The 6,847-nt window shown below is 32.6% G+C and overlaps 1 protein-coding gene across 20 annotated transcripts in view; it reads left to right on the forward strand.

Moving 5' to 3' along the window:
• LOC106874170 (ensconsin) overlaps positions 1-6,847 on the forward strand; it is a 310,838-nt gene that overhangs the window by 178,934 nt on the left and 125,057 nt on the right. The window lies entirely within an intron of this gene.

Below are 6,847 nucleotides of genomic sequence, written 5' to 3' on the forward strand. Positions count from 1 at the left end.
TATATACATATATATATATATATATGTATATATATATATGTATATATATATGAAACCTAGTGAATATAATATTAATTTAATGACTTTTTTATTGTTTATTTCTTACAAACAGAAGAGCTGCAGATTTGATGCATTACTCTGAAGCGACTAAATCTTACATAATACTTTTTGAAAATATATGATCTTTTCAGAATCGTTATTATTATAATTTTAAATTATCACTACTGTTTCTGATACAACTTCATTTCAATTTATACCTGGTATAATTTGTATCTAAGGCCACTGAAAGAAATGCTAATCATATATTGAAATCTGTTCGTTAAAAGAGGGAAAATAATTGGTATTTGTCGTTTTGGACAAACTATATCAGTCATATTATTAATTTTCATTTCCTCATTCAGTTTCATTTTTTATGAAAACGTGTCTTTTCTTTAAAAAAAATACACCCCCTCACCTCAAAAGGAGTCTTATTAAAATATCTAAGTTATCCTCATTATCATCACTAATGTTTCTTGCATAATTTCTTAAATACATTGCAGTTTCTATTTTGCTTTATTTGTTTCAATTTCTTGCTTTGTTTTGATTACTTCTCATTCCTTTCCCCTAATAATTGTCTTCATAACCAGTAATTTCGATTTAACTATGATCATAATTTGTTTTGTTCCTGCTGTATTTTATATATTTTTTATTGTAATGGGTAGGCCAAATACATTTGCTCAGCAGTCTTGAAAAAAACATTCATATCTCTCTTATCAAACCCTTGTAGATTTTTTTTTAAAAAAAAGAAGGCTTCATTGGATAATATATAGTCATAGATACATTATACTTGCCAAAAACCCAAAAAAAAACCTGTCAAAAAAAAGTGGGGGGGAAAATAGGTCAACTCTGATTAAAAAGCCCTTGATTATAGTGCTACTTAATCAAATTTGAACAGGGGACTAAATAATAATTGCTTCTTTGCAGATTTTGCTTTCTGAATTAGTTTCTCCAATTTAGTATTCTCAGTAAATCTATTTTGTTTCCTCATCTATATAAATTGACTAGCGCTCTGTCATTTGCAGTGATGAAAGTTCCAGTTGATCAGATCAATGGAGCAGCCTGCTTGTGAAATTAATGTGCAACTGGCTGAGCACTCCACAGACATGCATACCCTTAATGTAGTTCTCAGGGAGATTCAGTATGACACAATGTGACAAGGCGAGCCCTTTGAAATACAGGTACAACTCATTTTTGCCAGTTGAGTGAACTGGAGCAATGTGAAATAAAGTGTTTTGCTCAAGGACACAATGTGCTGCCAGGAATTGAATTCATGACCTTATGAATCTAAGCTGATTACCCTAATCACTAAGCCACTTGCCTTCACTATATAAATAGGTGCAATCCTATATAAATTGTGTTATTACTAAGAGTATTGGGCAATGGAATCACTAGAGTAGCAGATGAAAATGCCCATCTTATCATTCATCTTTGAGTGATAAAATATGTTAAATTTTTAATGCACATACATTTATGTGCACATGTGCCCTCTCCCACAAAAACATAAAACCCTAAAAACCCAAATTGTTGCCTTATGGAAAAGTTAGAACATTGTTGTATCCCTCTAGGAGCATTATTGTCTCCCTCTGTGTTTTAGGCAAATCCTGCCAAGGTCAGTTTTGGTGATGAAATAAAATTTGTGGTCATGTGCCAATTGTTAGAAGCTGTTATTTATTATGGATTTCAAATCCTTCTTCGTTAACTTGGCTTTTTTTTTTTGTTTTGCTTTCTAGTTATGTCCTCCAGTGTGTGAAATTTGTAACTTTTTGCAAGTTTTCAAAATTATTATTTTTGTTATTTACATGATGCTGGAGTAGTCATATATTCTTGTTCTCCAGTTGAGACCTTTCACTTTATTTTTGCCCACTAATGCTCTTGAGAAAAGCATGTATATCACTTTTCATTTTGCTATCAAATAATACAGTGCCTTTGTGCCTAGTTAAACATAAACTGGCAGCAGTGAAGTTTAATCAGTATTTTCTGTCATTTCTTTACATTCTAAAACATAATAAAAAAAGCACATCTTCTTTATAAATATTTTCGTTGTGGCTAGTCAAAAAGAAATTGATTGGCAGAGGCAATATGCATGTCTGATATAAAGAAATGTCCTGTCAAGGACAACTTGTCTTTCTTCACTAAGTATCTAGCATTCACACATGGACTTGAAGTGATTCCTTGAAAATTTTGTCAGTGTTAGAAACTCCTCATTATTCATCTGTTAGGGTTTTTATTTGACATTATTAAGCCCAACGTCATATAATCAGGTGAATGCAGTGTTATTTTTTTCTGTTAATCTGTTTCATTTATGAAGAGAACTTTTCTGAAAATGCATGCTGTATCAAGTAATGATATTTTTAGATGGCTTTTTGTTTTCTAGTTGTTTTCTTTCTCTATTTTAACAACTGCTAATACTGCAGAGACACTAGAAATGGCTGGGTGAACAACATAAAAAATGATTGGGAAGAAGATGGTTAGTTGACGACTGAAAACGATGGAGGGCAGAGGTTGTCCCTTTTGCTGTGCACTCAAGACTATGAACTGTAATTGATTGATTGACTGATATTAAAGATTTTACAGTTTCTAAAATATTTTCTAATGCTATATGATGTATATAGAACAAGAGATCTATCTTGATTGTATCAACCTTCAAACCTTTCTGAGAATTCAGAAATGTTTAGTAGGACAAGAGTCAGATGGAACGTAAATTGTTTCCTTCCTTGTGATTTGATATTTTTGTTGTTTCCATTTAGGAATGCAGGTTTTCATGAATCCTTTTTACAGGGACTTTATGACTGGTTGGGGCTGGGGAGAAGGAAATTATATTTCATAAGTTATTCTCAGAGGCCTGAATACTTGCAACATAGTAGATTCCATTAAAGATACCCAAAGATCAGGTGGCAGTATTAAACTGGATAACAGATTAAATCTACCACCCAAGAACAGGTACAGCCCAGGTCACTGCCTTTTTTTGCTGATTCAGTTTACCCAATTTTACTTTCTATACAGACTGATCAGACTCAGAACCTTAAAATTGTGAACTGAAAATTTTAATTATATAACTACTGGTTGCAATTTATGCATATCTATTAATGCATAGGTCTATCATAATCTTGTTTTTCTGTCAGCAATTTTCTAATGTTATCTTATACTTTGACATTTATTTGAACCTATTCTGTTTCTGAGTTAGCTATTTGTATCTAGGTGTTGATATATCTTCTTAGTGTTAACATTAGGCTCTTATAGTAAGAAAGCATATGATTAATCTCATTTTTATGGTCAGTCATTTCGATTATTTTTGGAAGATTCCATTTCATAGCCTCATTTATTTTGGTTTTTAAGATGAATGTCTTATTCTATTAAAATATTGTCTTATTACAGTGTTTTTATTTTGAAATTTTCAATTTTGGTTATTCCTGGCAACCTTCTATTGTCTTTCCTCTCATTCTTTCTATGATATCTATTAATATCCCTGTCTACTCCTGGTGTTTGGCATCATTTCATTTCCCTTTTGTTATATGATTTCTTTTCATCATTTGTTTTTGGGTTTTTTTTTATGTACCATGTTTTTTCTTCAAACATTTTGTACTTCTTTGTCTAGTTCACTATGTTGAAATGGCGTAGGTAGAGGATCCATATGGTGTACCCAGCACAAACTATGGACACACAAGAGATTCAATAGTATAACAGAGAAAGCACACTTTGTATGTGGCAGATATGCAAGAGCAGGAAACACTAGGAACATATGGGAAATAGATTTTCTCTAATGCCCAGGAGGATGCCTAAAAGAAGTAAATACCTTCTATTACTTAGGTAACTGAATTAGCAGCAGATGGGGTTGTTCTGAAAGTACAGTTGCTAAAATACGAACAGGCTGCAGAAAGTTCAGAGAGCTATTACCTCTGATGGTAACAAAAGATTTCTCTCTCTGAGTGAAAAGTAGATTGCGTACTAACAGCAGTTCTACAGGGTAGCAAAACATAAATCTTAAATGCATTGGACATGCAAGGTTAAAAAGAAATGAAATTATACTGCATTAGATGAGCAATGTCAGTGTGCATGAATGACAAAATATGTTGAGAGAAAAATTAAGTAGGGGAGGAATCACTTCTTTTTCCATACTATATAGTACTATATATGTACCATCAATCATATAGTACCATCAATCATTATTATTAAAAACACTGGGACCAGCTTAGTCAAGCCGTATTATTATGCTTCGTCCTAAATTCTTACTTACCAGTTGTGTTTGGAAGCAGTTGCACATATTTTCTTTTTCTTCGCAACCCTTGGTCTGATGTCTTGTTAGAAGCCATCATTCAGAATGGCATTGATTTTGCTGTCGTTGTTGCTATTTATGCAGTCATGGAAGGATCTATAGCTGAAATTCTCTCTGGATTTCTATTTTCAATTTTCTTTCTCTGCTTGTCTTGTTTTAGCGGTGTGTTTCTTTTATTTCTTTGATGGATACATATTTATCAAGGTTACATGCATGTTCCCTCACATTCATACACCCATACATATATATATATATATATAAATGAATAAATAATATATATATATATGCGTGTGTGAATGTGTGTGTGTGCGTGTATGCGTGTGTGTGTGTGTCTGTATATGTGTATATATATATATATATATATATATATATATATACACACATACACACACACACACATATACATATATACACATGAACTCCACCGTAGATGTGCTTGGTATAGGTATGGTATTTTTTTTATAATTTCCTTTTATATTTAGGTTCTATTTCTTTTTTTTTTTTCTTTAATTTTTGGTACCCTAAGAAATTCCCCCAAATTTGAAACTGCATGATTTCTTATTGCTTTTCTTACTAAATACTACTAAACTTTACTAATTATTAACTACCAACCCAACATGCCGAAATCATGTATGCATGCATGTGTGCTGACACGCATATTCAGAAATGTCGAAACAGGAGAATTTCAGTTGTCCAAGATATAAGACAGGTGTTGAACTGCCAGCTGGACAATCTTCAGTTTGTATTGCATTGCTGATGTGTCTCCAAGTCAACTAGGCCTATGTGTTACTGTATGTAGCATTGTGTATTTGTGCAGCTTGTAATGTTGTGATCAAATGGGCTCATATATAAAAAAATATTCCCCACTCCCCTCCTAGAAAAGAGAACTGCATGTGGCTGAATATCATCATTATTATTATTATTATCATCATCATTATTATTATTATTATTATTATTTAATAATGATAATAATCTTGTTGCAATTATTGTTTTAATTTACTTTTCATCTTCTTCCTTCCTGCATGTAGCTTGTTTTTCTATTGCTTCGCTTTGCTTCAGCTTCTTTTAAATGATTCTTGCACTTTTGGTTTGTTTGTTCATTTATTTATTTTGTTTCTTTTGTTATATATTTTAAATTTTATTTTTTACTTTCTTGCCATTATTTTGCCTTTCTTTTAAAAAGAAACAGTTCCTATTTCATGCTTTCATTTTTATTTACTGTTATTTTTATTTGTATTATGTTATCTTTTTTTTTTTATTTGTGTGCATGTGTGTGTATGTTGTTTGTTTGAATAAAGCAATCTTCTGTTGACAGTTGTCTTTATTTACATATATTACCTTACTGATAACGATATAGTGATGGTGGTACTAATATACATGGAAATGAGAAGATATCTGAAGGAGATTACTTTTAATGTCTCATCCCTTGAACAGTCAGAAAAAGATAAAAGTATTTTTCTGTTTAGTTTTATTTGTCAACAGAACAGGGTGTTTAAACTATTAGTATCTAAAATTTCTTCATTTTCCATGCATTTCTCTCCCTCTCTCTCTTTCTCTCACACACACCCTCCCCTCTTTTTTTTCTCTTTCTTTTTATGTTCATTTTTGTAAACATCATCATCATTCAGTTCTATATTTAAGAGATGAGGAATTATGTACATTATTTATATTATTTACATTTGACGGATATTTGTTCTCATCTTGTTTATTGTTAACACAACATTTCGGCTGATATACGCTCCAGCCTTCATCAGGTGTCTTGGGGAAATTTCGAACCTGGGTTCTCGTTCCTAAGGTATTTTTCGATTTTTTTATTATTATTGTTGTTGTTGTTGTTGCTGTTGTTGTTGTTGTTGTTGTTGTTCAGGTCACTGCCTGGAATCGAATTCGAAATCTTGGGGTTAAGAGCACAGGCTACTAACCCTAAGATTCCAAGTTCGATTCCAGGCAGTGACCTGAATAATAATAATAATAATAATAATAATAATAATAACAACATCAAAAAATACCTTAGGAATGAGAACCCAGGTTTGAAATTTCCCCAAGACACCTGATGAAGGCTGGAGGGTATATCAGCCAAAACGTGTTAACAAAAAACAAGATGAAGACAAATATCCGTCAAAGGTAAATAATGTAAATATCATCATTGGTTACAGGTTTCCAGGAGGCCAGTTGCTGTTTCACTGCATTTACAATGGCTATAGTAGCAAGAGATTATCTGTACAACTAAAGCAGAACAAATACCTCTTGGCAATTTGTTTGAAAGCGCCTGTTTATTGGTTGATTCACCAGTGTTTAAATCTCTTTCCAGTATTCACCATAAAAAGACACATACACACTTTCTGCCTGTCTCTTTCACACACACACACACACACACTCTCTCTCTCTCTCTCTCTCCCTATCTCTCTCTCTCTCTCTCCCTATCTCTCTCTCTCTCTCTCTCCCTATCTCTCTCTCTCTCTCCCTATCTCTCTCTCCCTATCTCTCTCTCTCTCCCTATCTCTCTCCTCCTCTCTCCCTCCCTCTCTCCCTCTC

Source organism: Octopus bimaculoides, chromosome 21 (assembly GCF_001194135.2).
Source record: "Octopus bimaculoides isolate UCB-OBI-ISO-001 chromosome 21, ASM119413v2, whole genome shotgun sequence".
Taxonomy (NCBI): Eukaryota; Metazoa; Mollusca; class Cephalopoda; order Octopoda; family Octopodidae; genus Octopus; species Octopus bimaculoides.